This window comes from Erithacus rubecula, assembly GCF_903797595.1.
Source record: "Erithacus rubecula genome assembly, chromosome: 3".
Classification (NCBI taxonomy): Eukaryota; Metazoa; Chordata; class Aves; order Passeriformes; family Muscicapidae; genus Erithacus; species Erithacus rubecula.
In genome coordinates this window covers 123,399,481-123,415,945 of record NC_136689.1, presented here as the reverse complement: position 1 = coordinate 123,415,945, position 16,465 = coordinate 123,399,481, and the positions used below count along the sequence as shown (strand labels likewise).

Genomic DNA, 16,465 nt, shown 5'->3' with positions numbered 1-16,465 from the left:
CCAGAGCTTATATAGATACTCTTAAAATTTTGCTCCTCAGATTCTAGGAATTTCCAGAACAGATTTATCATGATCAATTTACAGTAATTTGATTTTATGTTAGTGCTTAAGACATTCTTTATTTAGCTTAAGACATTCAATTTCTTCAAAGACATATTTCTAGAGTCCTTATTTATTCTCTTCCATTTTTTTTGCTTGGCCAAACACCTCTAAAAAGTCTCATTGTAAGTCTTTCTCTTTACTTAACAATTTCTATAGATTGTTTCTGCTTCTCTTCCAGTTCAATTTTATCTTTTTTGAGTACAGATGACCAGCCCAGCACACAATATTCCAAATGACACCTCTAGCAATGGTTTGTTGCAGTGACACTTCTGCAGTTCCCTATCTTACATTAGCATAGTGCTGTGTGCCTTTTAGCATAAACAACCACTCAGTTCTGGAAATATTTTATAAACTTTGGAGAGTTTAAAGTAATAAATCTGAGAAATAAAACATTTAACTTGAAATTTCTGTAGAGCTAGGAAGTTTGAAATAGGATTTTTGTGCAGGCACGACATTTTACATGGGCTGTTTCTTTTGTTCACTCTGTCATTTCCTCAAATGCTGCCAAAGAGATTTTCCATCAGCGCTTTGTCATTTCACTGTAAACAGCCCTTGGTTCCTTAGGTTCTCTGTATATAAGTAATCAAGCACACTCTTTTACCACATTTTTTTCCTTGTTAGTAAGGAAGGAAGATTTATCTTCATCATGTATTTTTTATCCCTTATCCACAGTCAGCATCATTTGCTGGAGCGTGTCTCTAGGTCAATTGCCAAAAGCACTGATGTCAAGGTCTGAGACCACTATCAAACTACCAGCAGACTCTTGAGAGGAAGAGCTGTCACAGTATGCCATAAACCTATGTGACTTCTAATGATGCATTCATACATGGTATGTGATTTATGTTACAATGTGACAGAGACAGAAATTCCAGTTTGCAAAATATTATCAAGATACCCACCTCACTCACAAAAACACAGTGCTTCACCTTGGACTGTCAGGAAATCAAGTTTATATTTATAAAACAAATTTGGCCATACCATAAGAATATTATAACAAAATAAGTTTAGTTAAGATGTCTGACTAGGAGAGGAATATATACAAGCTCTTTCCTGTCACTAAATGCCTATAGAATTACATCCCATCATCGAAACAGCAAAGGACTTTCTCCTTACACAGTCTGAAGTTAGGTCCAGGGATGATTTTTCATTTAAGGTTAAATAAGGTACTTGCAGAGTGGATAAAGCAGGAGTAAGTTCAAGCTGGCATAAATTGGTGTCACCTATCTTTCTAAGCACTCAAATATGAAGCAGAGGAAAATAGGAAGGAATGCTTCTAGGAAATGTAGGCAAAATCCTTATTATCAGTGCTCCCCCCAACATGAATATCACTGTTGTTCAGAGAATATTGGTGGAAGTTTTTACTCTATTTTCCTGCTTTGTTCTGTAAACATCCACATTCCTAATGCTCCATTTAGTGCCTAGAAAGTCTATTAACTTTTACCTTTTCTTTGTTGGCAATACTCTTATTCTAGCCTCAGTTGTCTTATTTTCGTGAACAACTCTGCAGAGTCTGTCATTGCCATCTGTCACACATTAACCTGTGTAAAACTTTCCTTTGGTAAGAGCAATTGAAGGGGCTTTGGCTTCTCTTGTCTTGCCTCTCACTAACATAACACAGGAATTACATGAAGAGTCCTCTTTTTCTTCAAAGGTAAAGACAAAACTCCAGAAGAAATATTATTTGTGCTGCTTAGAGTGATGAACCCCAGCTTGTCTTTTAAACAGAAAGTGCAAATATTTCTGTGGCAGTGAAGAATTTCTGCTATTCAGCCCAAGAAATGAAATAGTAAAACCAGTACTAACAAATTGTTTTGGGATAGTGACACAGCAAATAAGCAACCTATGAACAATATATTTTTGAGGACCTGGTAATCCAAGTACTGACAAAATATCTCCACTATTTCTGTCACTTAACAATGTCCATAGACCTCATACAGTTATAGACTTTGTCACCTACCATACAAGTGCAAGGGTCTGAAGCATATCTTCCCCATTCCTTCCACACTGCTGCTGACACCCTTGTGGAGGTTCTCAAAAGCCTTCTCTTCTGTACTTGGCTGTTATAAGACTTGTCTGTGGATGTATAATGTTCACCTCAACCCTTGACCTCTGTGAATTTGGCTCATGGCTGGAGTCCTGGCAGACAGCTACCTGTCAGCAATTTGCTGGAAGGATCCTGCCGTCATCTGTTTCAGGCTCTCTGAACAGGAAAATGAGAGGAGGTTTTGTATTTCAAAAGACTAGAGTTCAGGGATGGTTTTTTAAATGGAAATTCAGGCTGCTAGAGTCATTAAATATAGTTCTGCTTTTTTTCTAGACTGTGAGATCAAACAGCCCAGGCAACAGGAGGAATATTTGCTGACTTACGGTACATGTACAATTTTTGCAGATTGGTTGGCTTCATTCTGCAACTTACTATGAAGAGGACATAAAAATGTCATTGACATGTCTGGTTTTGTGCTGAAAAAATCCTATGCTAAAACATTTTTCCCAATCTGTTTCTAAACTTTCTCTTCATAGATATTCAAGTTCTAGAATTTGTTTTTCTGGAATCTGTTGATAAGTTTTTAAAGAGACTGTATAGTTTGAAAATTATCTCAGTTTTCACTTTCTGAACAGTATTTGATTTGAAGGCTCTGGTAGGAAAATAATTAATTTTTATGATAATCCAATCTAGTAATGGGGAAAAGAAACCATAAAAAGTTATGCATAATTTAGTAATGTCCAAGACTATAATCCAGAAATCTTGACTCTGTACTCATTACAGAACCAAAATTTTTACTAAATTCATCCAAGAACTTCTTTCAATTTAGGGTAGAAATAACCTTAAAAAAAAAAAAAAAAAGAAAGAAAGAAATCCCTGCCTGATTAATGATCTATAAGAGTGAGCCAGTTTATATTCAGTTTATCACATTTCAGCTTCACAAAACTGAACCCCAAAATATGGGAGCAGCAGAGTATCCCTAAACTGAAATTCAAGTAGGTATTTTTTAAGGATGTCTAACCAGAAGTACATGTGCTTGTATAATCTCCAGTTTGAGTGTGTGGACAGTGCTGATTTGCTGTAGTAAGAAATGTGGAGTACCTTGATAGAGTTTTATTACTTAAGCAAATGTCTGTTAGTGGAGGTTAATGTTTTGCATCTAAAGAGTCCATTTCACAAACATGCTACTTAAAAGTGGTTAGTAGCCAAAGTAAGAGAGAGAAGATTGTTAACTAATATAAAATATCAAAAGAATTTCTGTTACTTCCTAGGAATTAAGAATGTTCTGAATAATCAGAATTTATAAATGTTTGCATCATTATTTCTTTTAATTTCAATAAAAAGAAATTTTGTTTTTAATAAAAACTCCAAACCAATGGAGTTCTGATGTGTTCTCCATAAATAACCTGAGGATTTATGAGGAAATATTAAAACATGCAAGATACGTATCCTTTAGGTAAAATATACCAAAAGAATCTGCAAATTTTTGAGACTTGGGACTGTCAAGTGTGAAGGACAATTTTGGAATATATAAAAGTGGAGGAATCATAATAAATAGGTATGGGGTCTGGTAAGAAATGTACAATGAGGTCATCACAGCACAAGCCCCAAGAGATTATTTACTGCACAGAAAAAATCATAAGAATTCATCAGGCTATATAGTTTGGTGAATAGGCCGTTGTAAGGGTCCTTTCAAGAAAATTTAATGGCACCATTTAGTTGACTGACTGTCCTGTCCTTTTTGAGAGATTTGATTCCCTGTGTGAGTGCTACACTATAGGAAGAAGTTTGTTTTCTGATCAACACTGAATGTTTGTGCAACAGCTTACAGGAAGGAAAAGAGGATTTAAAATCTTAAAGTAAATACTCCTAGCAGAGTTATTATTCAGTTCTTTTGGTGAAGCTGGCATTTTCATGCCTTTTCACAAATAAACAGAGTCATAGAAGCACGGAATCATAGAATGGTTTGGGGTGGAAGGGACTGCCACTGGCAGGAATATCTTCCACTAGATCAGGTTGCTCAAAGCTTCATCTAACCTGATCTTGAGGTCAGGCACTGGACATTTACAGCTTGTCTGAGTAACTTGTTCTAGTGCCTCACCACACTCACTGTAAAGAATTTATTCCTTTCATCTCTTTATATACCCTCTTTCAGTTTAAAATTGTTGCCTTTTATACTGTCACTTCAGGACCTGATAAAAAGTCTCTCTCCATCTTTTTTACAAGACTCCTTTAAATATTGAAAGGCTGCATTAAGTTCTCCCCAGAGACTTCTTTTATTCAGGCTAAACCTGGAAGCTAGAATACCCTCTAGAAACGTCATAAAAAGTTCCACTACTATATTTCAGCAAAAGCATGATAGAATAACATGGCTTGCTGCAATCACAGAACCGTGGGGTGAACTTTGGAGGAATTGCACAGACATACATGACCAGGGAGAGCAGTTCTGACTCACTTGAAGCTCAGATGACCCCTCAGAGCATGACTCCCTCAAGGTTAAGCAAGTTCTAGTGGAGCAATTTAAGCGAGGACTTAAACCTCTGCCATGAAAATGCACATGTAAAAGAAACCTTCTAAAGGGAGCTGCAGTATCATAGCTGGGAAGCCAAATGATTTCAGGAACTACACATAGGAAATTCAGTATTTATACAAGGTCAGAGTTTTCTATTAAAAATTTAGAACTTAACAAAACCCTAGCCTGCTTTTTGATATTGAGACCTAACATTCTTTTAGGCTCAAGGTCCACTTTGCCCTGAATCATTTCTGGAATCTGAATTTTGTCACCTCTAGGGCTTTTAAAATCGGGCTTTTAAAAATGCTGATCCACCTGCTAAGGAGTAGTGGGTAGGTCTCACTGTTCTTAGTAGGCCTTTGTAACTAAGCATAATGAAAGATATCTCTCTGAGATTGTGTGTGGAGCAGCTGGATAGAAGATCAGAGCTGCTACTGGAGCTGTGCCATCTATACAGAGTGAGAAAGTAGACTTGGCAAAGGGCTCTGCCTGTACCAAGTGGGTCCCACTGGCAGATGAAACTTCAGCAAGCTGTCTGAGTTATTTTATTATGCATCTGCTCCTTGTAGTTTATCAAGGCACCCAGGGCATTGGTTAGTCTGACAGAGATGCGATATTCAAGTTAAATTACACCCCATGCCAGCACTGTCTATGCTGAAATAACAGTTCTTTTTCTCCTATTAAGGGATTATTATGAGATTTAAATTTATGTGCTATTAGAATTTGCTTTTCAGATAATGCTGCTGTTTTAATGGGCTCACTGAGTAGTTTTCATGTACTTTCTAATCTCAGATGTCTTTATATAGCAGAAACAATAAGAATGGCAGTGATAATGAAAGCTTTGCAGTACTTACTGTCCAAAAATATTTACATTTTGAGAGTCCTTCTTTTAGTGAAATTTTCACAGAGGATGTTTTTATTTTTTAATGTTCTTTCTGCATTTCAAAGCTTAATGATTTTATTTTCTGAGCCAATAATCCACCTTTGCACTTCATGTGAGGTTGTGTACTAAGCAAACCTATTTGCATTAAAGATGATGACATTTTAACAAAGTTTGGCTGTAAGATTTGTTTAGTACTTTTGCCAAGCAGCGGCATACATTGCTAGAAAAGTTCTTAAAAATGCTTTGCAAAATTTTTCTTTTGGTGCCATGGGCATCTCTCCAGCTTTTATTTCTACTGTTCTCTTGCACAATGAAGCCTTGCTGTCTGTGTGCAGAGTTGTCTCATTTATTTGGAGAAATCAAGACATCCTTGCAGGTGTAGAATGGTTGCAGAAATGAGGTTTGCATGCCTGACCACTGCTACTCCTCATACCAGTCTGATTCTTCATCAGCAATTATATCCCTCCACATCAATTACAGAGCATGTGAACTCCTCAGCCCATACAAACAGTAACCTTCACCATGGCCCCTCATACTGTGAAGCCTCTGGTGCTTATCCCTCCTAAATGAGCAGCTCCTGTCATTCCAGTGCCCCTTGCCATATGGCCCATTGTGCAATCCATTTTCTAAGCATCAACTCATGCATGCTGCATGGGGTCTAAAACAATCAAGGATCTATTCACTCCTGGCTGCTCTGCATATTGTTTTGGCTGTGACTGAGATAATTTCTGGCCTCACTGTTTCCTCAGTGATATGGATTCACCCATATGCGTGTCAGTGGAAGCTGCCAAAAGAGTGTTAACTGGTGTTAAAGTTATGTCAGGGGGCATGGAAATGAGCCAGAGGGGCAAGCTGGCAAGTATTGTATATGGACCCTCCATATACAAAAAAATAAAGACTTCTGTGTGTGCAAACCTGAAAGGGGAATAGGACATTTATCAAGAACAGGTGAGAGTGCTCAGAAAAAATGCCATCAACAAAAGGGAGCAGCACTCATGACACTTAAGACTTGTGTTAGAGAGGTCAAGGAGCAGCTGCTGGCTGAAAAGGAACCAGTCACCTCCATCATAACTCTGATGCACAGCAGGGTGTACTTGCAAAGTAATCATAGTACTATGGGTATGCAAGGCTGCTTAAGATGACCTCTTTCATGACCGGCATGACCTAAGTTAAAATGACCAATTAAAACATAAGTAATAGCTTATTTCTTAGAGATTGTCAGGAAGATGGGTCAGCTGTTTGTGGCCATGATGAATTGTCCTTTTTGGGCATAGATAGGATAAACACGATAGAAAAGGCTTTAACTGATGGCGTGAACAAATAATTGAAATTTATGAATTTTTGACAGGATTTTGAAACCCTAAATTACACTAATTTGATACTTGAAAGTTCAAATGTATATAAAAGCAGAATTCCTAACTTTGTTAACACAAGGGGAGAGCTTATTTGTGAATTTCTTAGATAAGATTCATAAATTAATAAAGACTTTGATTATGGGTCTGTGGATCCTTCTTTGAGCAGTGACAGTCATGAGATTTGTCCAGAACTAGCAGAGGCCAGGCTAGATGGGGCAAATCCTGTGAGGCAAGTCACCTCAGGCTAGGGCAAGTGGGCAATGCAAATAAACTGATGGTGGAAGATGAGCCATCTGGATGGTGGTCTGATGAATGGATTTTTTTAGAGGTTACTGTGTCTCTTGATTGCTTGTGTGGCCAGAAGTTTTCCAGATGCTAAGGAAGTATCATGATGGCTGGCATCTGGGATGTGGATGAACGTGTTAAGATTTGTGAAGTTGCATTGAAAAGATCAAGGACTAGCAACTGGAGATGTGCAATCTTATTGAGTGAAAAGGACAATTTATGTTCTGAACTTTAGGGGAAATTTTATGGTAGGACATCACCACTAGATGAATAAAAACCACAAAGAAAATTGCAGGAGTAAGCAGACACCTTACCAGGAACAAGAAAAAGTTCTACTCAGCAATGCAATTATGTTTAGAAGATGAAGTAGTATGGGGATAATGTGAGACATGCCAAGAACCTGTCTGGGCCAGACTTTGTGAAGGAAATTAAACAAATAGCAAAAGGTTGTTCAGCTGTATAAATAAAAACAACACAGGAAGGCCTGAGTCCACTACACAATAATGATAGAACAGAGATTAAAGATAATCTTGCTATGTCCCAAAAAGTAAATGAACACAAAGCCCTTGGAGTCTAATAAGAGCAATTTCTTCTGTAGGCTGGAGTTCATTAGCTGTTATTGGTAAAAGAATCAAAAATCTGATGTTTTTGTCAACACCAAATGTTGCATGAACTCCAATGAGATGTTTATCAATCATTAGTAACTAATTATCAGCATGTGTTATCAACAGTGTGAAGACCTGAGTAATATCCACATGAAAACCATCATCAGCTCTACATAAAAACAACTCAAATGTAATTGTGTGAAAAGAAGAGAAACAGGAGGATTGAGGGGTATGTAATACATGTGTATTGTAGCTTTGACAAAATCCTGCAAATTATAGCTATTTTTTCAGTAAAGGAATAAATAACCCCTACCAATGTACAGAATATGTACAAATTGAATTTATATCTCTTTTTTTCACCTCTGATTGCCACTATCTGACAATGTTTTTCTTGCAGGGCAAATAGACGTACAAGGCTAGAAAAAGTGTTCTTGTTTAATGAGTTTGCAAAATTTTCAGAGGGTGAGAGCATTGACTTTTCTAATATCCAGACTAAGACAGGACTAAAATGTTTATATCTGTTTCACTTAGGCAGTGCTTGCTAATTCCCACCTGCAGTTTTTCAGTTGCATAAGTACTGAACTGACACTACCAAGTCTGCCTTCTTGTAGCACACCTTGTATAGCAGCAGATTTCCATGCTGAATCAAGTCCCTTTCATTTTCATACTTTGAACAGAGCATTGGTAAAACTGACATGGTGGTTCCTTTTACCTGGACATGGGGAAACAACCATCTTGGTATAGGGAAGATGATAAAGAATACTTAGAAAATGGTTTTTTTAATTTCTCCATGAAGATTATTTACTGTACTCAATGCATAAGTTCATACACAGCAAATCGATGTTCATATCTGAATGTCTCACACACAAGAGTCTGTGTCTCATAACCTGATCTAAAAAATGCTGAAGTGAAATAGAAAGTTTCTTTCATTTACAGAGCTGATTTTTTTTGTCTTACAGGTATTTTCAACGGAGCAGGCATGTAAAGTGTGGGGAGAGAAATACCAATTTCCAGTCCTCTGATGGAGTTACTGGAGTTTAAGAGGTTAAGTAACTGCCTGAAGCTACACTATAAAGTTTATTCCATTGAAGAATTCATATCCAGTCCGAGGATCCTATGCCCATAAGCACATCTATTCACTCAAGTAACATGGTGTTTTTCATTCAAAATAGTTGACTCTTTATTAGTATAGGCTAATCACAAATGAAGCACTAACACAAGCACTGAAATGCCACTTTAATGCCTGTAGTGTTCCATAAGAATGCAATAGTTGTGACCGGATTACAGGAAGCACAAAAAAACCCCTCTAGTAATTGTCTGGAAAACAATTCCTAGAATACTTTAGCTTAATATTGGTGCAAAGGCAGCTGTCATTTGAGGAAGTCTATACTGAAACTGGTAAACTGAAAAACTGATAAATCTTCAGTAAAGATATATGCACCTGAGAATCTGAGAATTGGACTCAGATGTTCAATGAAATATTTTGCCCATAAGAAATGTCCGTTTCTTTCCAGAAATGGAAAATTCTATTCTTGGATAGGAATAGAGCTATATGATGACTAGCTGGCTGTTCACAGTAAAGCTTACACAGCTAACGTTAATTAATTAAATTACCTATGCAAATTTTACATCTTGATTGCATTATACATAAAATGTTGAGTCCTAAGGGACAATAATGCCCTAAACAGAATAGAAAGAAAGCATAGAAAGCAAGTTCATTCCACATATGCCCTTTCAGAGGACATAAGGCAGTTTATGCTATTGTGAAATTTTTAGGGTGTTTTATTTTGTGCTCAAACACTTTGTTGCTATGAATCCTCAAAGTTTCTGACAATAAAGACAAAATGAAAAGCTTTGGTAAAATTATGACTGTTCTGTGATGGCCATCGTGGGGTAGGTTTTTTTCCATGTGTTCTAGTATTGCTTACAGCTATGAATAGTTTTGTTTGGAAAAATAACTATTGTTGACTTGAATGAAAAACTTGTTGATTTAAGACAGTGAGACATACATTTATTTGATTAGCCTTATGTCTGTACTTGTGAAGATACATTTTCTTCCAGTGGCATACAAATTAATTTATAATCTTTTTCTGGAACTAAATAGTTCTAGAAACCTTACACTTAATCTTTCTTGTATTTATGAGGGTCACTTTATATTGCTGCTTCATGCAGCTTGTTCCTGCTTACCTTAATGATCTCTTCCTTTTTTCCACTCGTGAGTTTTGGAAGGTGGGCATGGCTTACACAGCACCAAGGCCTTTTGTGCTTTTCACAGCTCCCCACCAGCCAGGAGGCTGGGGGTGCACAAGGATTTGGGTGGGGACACAGCTGGCCCAGCTGATGAATGGGACTGTATGGTGTCCTGCTCAGTTTACAAAGATGAGGAAATGAAAGGGGGGAACATTTGAAATGATGACTTTTGTCTTCCCAAGTAGCCATTAGGCATGATGGAAACCTGCTTTCCTAGAGATGGATAAATATCTGCCCGCCCATGGGGAGTGGCAAATTAATTCCTTGTTTTGCTTTGCTTTACCTGCTAAACTGTCTTTATTGCAATCCACAAACTTTCTCATTTCTGCTGTTCCAATTCACTCCCCCATGCCACTGCAGAGGGAAAGAGCCAGTGGCTGTGTGGTGCCTTGTTACTGTCTGAGAATGAGCCATGACAATCCTCTTGGTGCCCAATATGGGGCTTAAAGATTTTGAGATAACAGGAAGTTTGGTTGGAATAAGTTAGACCAAATTTATAGCTGATATTGCTGCTTAGCTATGAATTGACAGGGTTTTATGCTTGCTATAGGATTTGCTTGCTTGCATATTAGAGTCTGGTGATTATTAGTGACAGCTTTTTTTTTTGCTTTCACAAAATGTATTTCACTTTGAAAAAAATGAAGGCATAATAACATATCTGAAACCACAGAAAGAAAACCCCAAACCAAACTACAAACAAACCCACAATAAAATGTTTTTTATGTTATAGTCCTCCTTGGTTCTTTGATATGTTTACTCTCTTGCATTGTTTTTATTTGAAAGTCAAGACCCTTGCAGAGACAAGTATTTGTAAAAATATGGTTGGGTTGATTAAAAAGTATTGCTGCTGTTTCATTTGTAGAGGAATAGGCCTGCTGAAACCTGCAGCACTGTATGGTACTGTCTAGATTCCATCTTGTGCTTCTAGTGCAGAGCCAGTGGAAAAGGGAGGTTTGAGTCTGCTCCTTTTCACAGAAAACTCCATTAGTGTCTGTGGTTTTCAGACAGTGAGTCATCCCTGGCCATGTGAAACCACTGCTTTCTTTCTTTTTGTTAAACACTGACCTGTTCATATTGTGACAGATGAACCACACCTACCTCATAGCTTGTATAACTTTCTGTCCTTTTTTGCTTTACTTCAGCAAACACCACACCTGTGCTCCTGTGTTTCTTTCTAGTTACTTTCTAGTCCAACATACACTGAGTGTAATGGAACCGTTATAGAAATTTAAAGTGTGAAAAGTTTTCAGGGAGTTGTAACGTCAAATTTTCCATTCCTCAGCAATGAATGGGAAGGGGTTGAACACAAATAATAGTGTATAAAATAAGGCACCTGTTAGCAGCTGCTGCTCTGCCTGGAGTCTGCAGCTCTACCATGCTGATGGATTACTGCTTTGTGTTGCTGGATGCCCATCAACTTGCTGAAACTGGCTGTACTTCAGGCACTCTGTGTGTTTACACTGAGAAAGAAAAATATTTCAACACCTGCATGTTAGAAATATGAAGACACATTCATCTTCGTTTTGGGATGTGATTGCCTTTTGTGTTAAAAAATCAAACACCTATAGTTATGTTTCAAGAAGAGGAATTAGAAGTACCTTCCTAAAGTACAACTAACTCATATATTTATCTTGCTTTCATGATTTGCTGTCACTGTTGAGAGAGGCACTGCTTCAATCAAGTGAGACACCTGCCATAGTATAATACCTTGTATAGTTAAAATTTCTCTCTTAAGTTATTGTCTGTAGGTAGGTTCCCAGAGTGTGAGAATATGTTCAGTGGTGGGTCTTCAGTGTTCTGCATTCTATCCCAATCACAGTATAGTGGGATCCCTTACCCACTTCTGCCCACTCCTGCACATCCTGCTTAATCTTAGTCCCTCTCCACCACTAGCTTGACTTTTACTCGTTACTTAGGGCACTGCTCAAACCTTTTTATAGTGTAGTTTAGGTGATTTCTGTATTTTAATTTTTTTTTTTTTCATTTTTATTCTTCAGCATATAAATTTACTTTTTTTTTTTTTTTTTAAATTTTATTTTTCTCCCTTTAGGATTCTCTTTTTACTCACATATTTTTACAGCTATGCCATCTGGCTTAATGTCATTTTTCACCTGAGACATCAAGCTTAGTAGAAGAAAAATGCTTGGAGAAACATCAAAACTTCATCTTTGGCAATGCTCTGTGCTAGAAATTTGAATTGAACTGCTTAGGTTTTAACTTTGGCTTCAAAGAAGAGCTCATTGAGCTTGTGATTAGGAGTACTGAGCTGGGTATCCATGGCCATTTTAGAAGTGGGGGTCTTCAGGAGTAACTAGAAGCTTCCCCCATGTTCAACAGAGCCAATGTCAGACAGCCCCAAGATGGACCTGCTGCCAACCAAGGCTGAGCCCATCAGTGATGATGGTAGTGCCCTGGGGTAACAAATGTAAGAGGGGAAAACAACCTGCACAACTGCAGCCAGAAGGAAACTGTGAGAATATGTGACAGCAGCAGCTCTGCAGGCACCAAGAGCAGTGAAGAAGGAGGGGGAGGAGGTGCTCCAAGAGTGTGCTCCAGGTGCTGGAGCAGACATTCTCCTGAAGTCCGTGGTGAGGCAAGGTGGATGATCCACCACTGAGTGCACAGTTCCAGATGTTTCTGTAAATAATTTTTCCATATCCAAGCTCAGTTGAAGGAAGTCTTGGACCATGTATTTGCTTGTTGTTCTTAGTTTTAACCCAGTATTGTAGGGCAGCCCTCCAGTAATTTTGCTTTTCAAATTCCTCATTTCAACGATCGCACAGTTTTTGAAGCTGTAGTATCAGAACCCAAGAAGAGTGAATGAGGAAATAGATGCTTACCTGAAGACAGAGAGAGAGCTGTTTATCAGAAAAGCTTCCTAAAAAGTGGTCTCCACAGCCTCACATAAGCCACAATATTAAAGAGTGTAGAGGACTGCAAGAGGCTCTCCTATTCCTGAAGCAGCATCAGGTCACAGAGCTGACTGCTCATTGTAATCTAGCACATATTCATCTATGGAAGTCTGTCTTAGAGACTTTAAAGTTTGCCCACAAGTAGCTCACCTTCCCTAAGATGTGATTGACAACATGACACTAAAAAAGATGTAATTTGTTAGCTAATTACATAGTAACATGATAGAGTTCATGATGTCATCATTAATATCATAAACTGTTTATATTTGGCAATTTAAGGTCAGAAAGCCATATTCAAAAACCTGCATTTCAGGCAGAAACAGTTTCATTCCTTAAGACAATAATAATATACTTTTAGTCTTGCTTATCAAAAGATTCCTCAAATGCACATGTTGGTGATATCCTGCAGAAAACTCTGAGCCAATAAAGTTTTATTGAAGCACTGTGAGAAACAGAAGTGAAAAAATTGCACCACTAATATTCAAGTAACACAAAAGTTACTTAAGGTTATAGCAAAGTTCAAATACCCCTTTAAAGCATTCAAAAAATGTCATGGGGCACCTACCAAAAGATTTCTTGGTAGTGAATAAGCAAAAAGAAAGGCAATTAAACTTACATGCTCATTTGAAATGTTATAAAATTAGGTCTTTTGGATGTTCAACTGTGAAAATATATCTTATTACCTGCTTCTCTGTAAGAATATGAAATTAGTTTTTGAGAAACACAAAAGCTATAATGGATGCATGTAATCTGTTTGAACAAAATCATGGCTTGAAAATGAAGATTATGTGCATATGTTATGTTCCTGATTCTGCAATATGTATGGACATTATCCTGCCATTTGTTTTCCCATTCAATGGTTTTCAGTGCAATGACTTACAGAAAAAAGAGTATCCATCACATGAGATTTTGGATTGGAGTTGCTCTTAGCCTCAACCTGTAAAATAGGAACAATTTTCTTCCTTATTTTTGTCAAGACAGATTAAAATTTTTTTCTAGTGATAAATTCTTGCACATATATTGGGAATGGACTACATTATGTGAAGTTTCATATATGGCTTTTAAGTGCAGTTTGGGGTCTTATGGTTTTGTTTGTTGTTTGTTTGTTGTTGTTTTTTCCTTGACAGATTATCCTGTCTCCAAAGAAGATCTGCATCTTCTGGTATTGTCACATTGATGCAGAGCACCAGTGAACCAAATGTCTTTGTTTCGCTTTACCAAAAGACATTTAAATCAGTTTGTGTAAGAACATTGTTTTCATATACCTTGAGGATGCCATGAAAAACAACATGACTGATACAAAACCAGGGCTTATGAAATAGGTAAAATGAAAATAATAAGAAAAGTAAAGAGATTGTGAGAAGGAGGGAGGTGGAGGATGATCCTGGAAGTCTTTGCACAAAGAGAGGCTCCGCCACCCAACCTAGCTGACGAAAAAAAAAGGAGAAGCACTGGAGGTGAGTCATCCAGGCTTCTCTACATTCTTGGATTCTGCACATATGTGGGCATGAGTGTCTGTTTGTGACACATGCAAAATGATCTACCTCACACCACGGGTCCAGCTATGACAGCAGTCGCTGAATACAGTCCAAGACTGAACATCAGGGAAGAAATGTTATTATATCTGTTCTGTATGTCAGGCTCATAGTGACATGCTGAAATGTGTTAAACTTAATGTGAAAGCTATAAATGGCAAGTCCATCAAAACCAAAATGAGTTATAAAACTTTCACTCAAATAGAAGTGTTTCATTTTTTATTTCTTGCGAAATCTGGGAAAGGAGTCTTCTGGTTTGAGAGAGGGATTCAATGAGACAAATGTAGTTATTAAAAATAGTATGTTTTTTTTTTGAGTCATGCTTCAGTAACAGGTGTACTTTATTAGTAATCTTGTATTAGAAAAATAGACCCTTAATTGGGTCTTACAACATTCTTTTTTTTCCACTGCATTTCAGCTAAAGAATTAAGATTTGTGTCTTTTTATGTTTTATAGCTCCTTGTTAAAAATACGTATGCCACTCCCTCTAACCGTGAGAAAAAGAAACAGTCTAAAAAGTGCCTTATGACTACAAATCCTCAAATAACTGACATTTAGCACTACCAAAAGAATTAGGAGGGCCAATTTCAGCTCACAGGACCCCAAACTAAATAGAAAAATTCTGTCAGAGCCTGCTGTGTACAGCAGAGCCAAGGGGAGGAGGTACAGAGGCAACATTCACCTGTGCAGAGAGCTGCACTTCAATCACCTTGCAGGTAAGATCAAATGCAGTCTGAGCTGAGTCCTGGTACAGCCTCCTCCTGCAGGGTGAGGGATCCAGTTCTTACATCTGCACTTTCAGCTGGATGAATTGGAGGAACTAATAGGTTGTTAGAGTCTCTTGGCAGTGGGAGTCTAGCACTGGTGGAAGGCTGGTACTTGGCTTTAAAGCTTGTGTGCTGAGTGATGGTGAGTAAAGAGCCAGTTTGAAACTTTTAGGATGTGGTTCTGACTGTTTCAGGAGGAGTTTTCCCTAGAGCATGAAAGCTTTGTTTTCACTCCCTGCTGGTCTTAAATTCCCATCCACCTCTCTGGAAAAGTACATATGCACTGTGATGCATAAACTCAAATATATCTGACTAAAACCAATTATTCACAGCAAATTGATAGCCATTAGAGTAATTTGGTCCAAGAAACACTTTTAAGGGTCAATAACTTATATCTGCCATGCTTACTCTCCTGAAATATGATAGAACTAATCTTGATTAGAATGCTATCCATTAAATGTAACCTTAATTTTTGGGTTGTTTAGAGAAATTATTAAACAGTGATGGAATGATACCTATGCTAATGCTGGTCTTTTATTGCTAATGCTTGATGCTGTTTACAGATCATTTCAGTTTCATCTTATGTTGCTTTTTTAAAAGAAGTGATCTGTTTCTACACTAATGGACATCATTTATTTCACCTGTTGGAAGATAAAAGATATTAAAGTTTTGTTATCTGGAATAAGCCCTGTTTCATTGCTACAATCCCATAATTACATGATGTTACAAATAGAAAAGATACATTCAAAAGGAACAGCCACTGCCACCAATTCCACCCTAAAAAGAAAAGAATCCCATATTTTTGTAGGCAATGAGGATTTTATTCTTACAACATTTATTGGGTTTTTCCTACCTTTTCCCTGGGAATTTTTTTATCTAAAGAAAATATATGGCCACCCTTGGAAATAGTTGGCTTCCACTTTTATTCTACGTTCTCCTACTCTAACTAATTAAAGTCTGGAAAATATGTTCTCCTCCTTTTACAGGTGAAAAATTAGGGTGCAAGGAAAGCAACTGATCATCTCAAGTAAATAATCTGTTTCAAAATGGGCTTAAACTCTTCTCCACCAGATCTAAAGTCTACATACTGAATTAACCGTAAAATAACTCATTTGTTTAAGCTAACTAAACTCATTTGTTAAGATGAATAATTTATCATTCTCTTGCTAAATTGTGCCATTACATTAAAAAAAAAAAAGAAGCTAACAGTTCTGGCATAAGATGCTGTGCTGAATAATGATGATTAATTTTATATTTTTCCTGCTTTATTGCTAG

General features: G+C 37.3%; 1 long non-coding RNA gene across 1 annotated transcript in view; it reads left to right on the top strand.

Moving 5' to 3' along the window:
* The window catches only part of LOC306800268, a 31,320-nt gene extending 18,271 nt beyond the window's left edge, over positions 1 to 13,049 (top strand). The window contains exon 4 of the long non-coding RNA XR_013773789.1: positions 12,027 to 13,049. This is a non-coding gene — a long non-coding RNA (uncharacterized lncRNA). The remainder of the gene's footprint in view (positions 1 to 12,026) is intronic.
* The last annotated feature ends 3,416 nt before the right edge of the window (positions 13,050 to 16,465 follow it).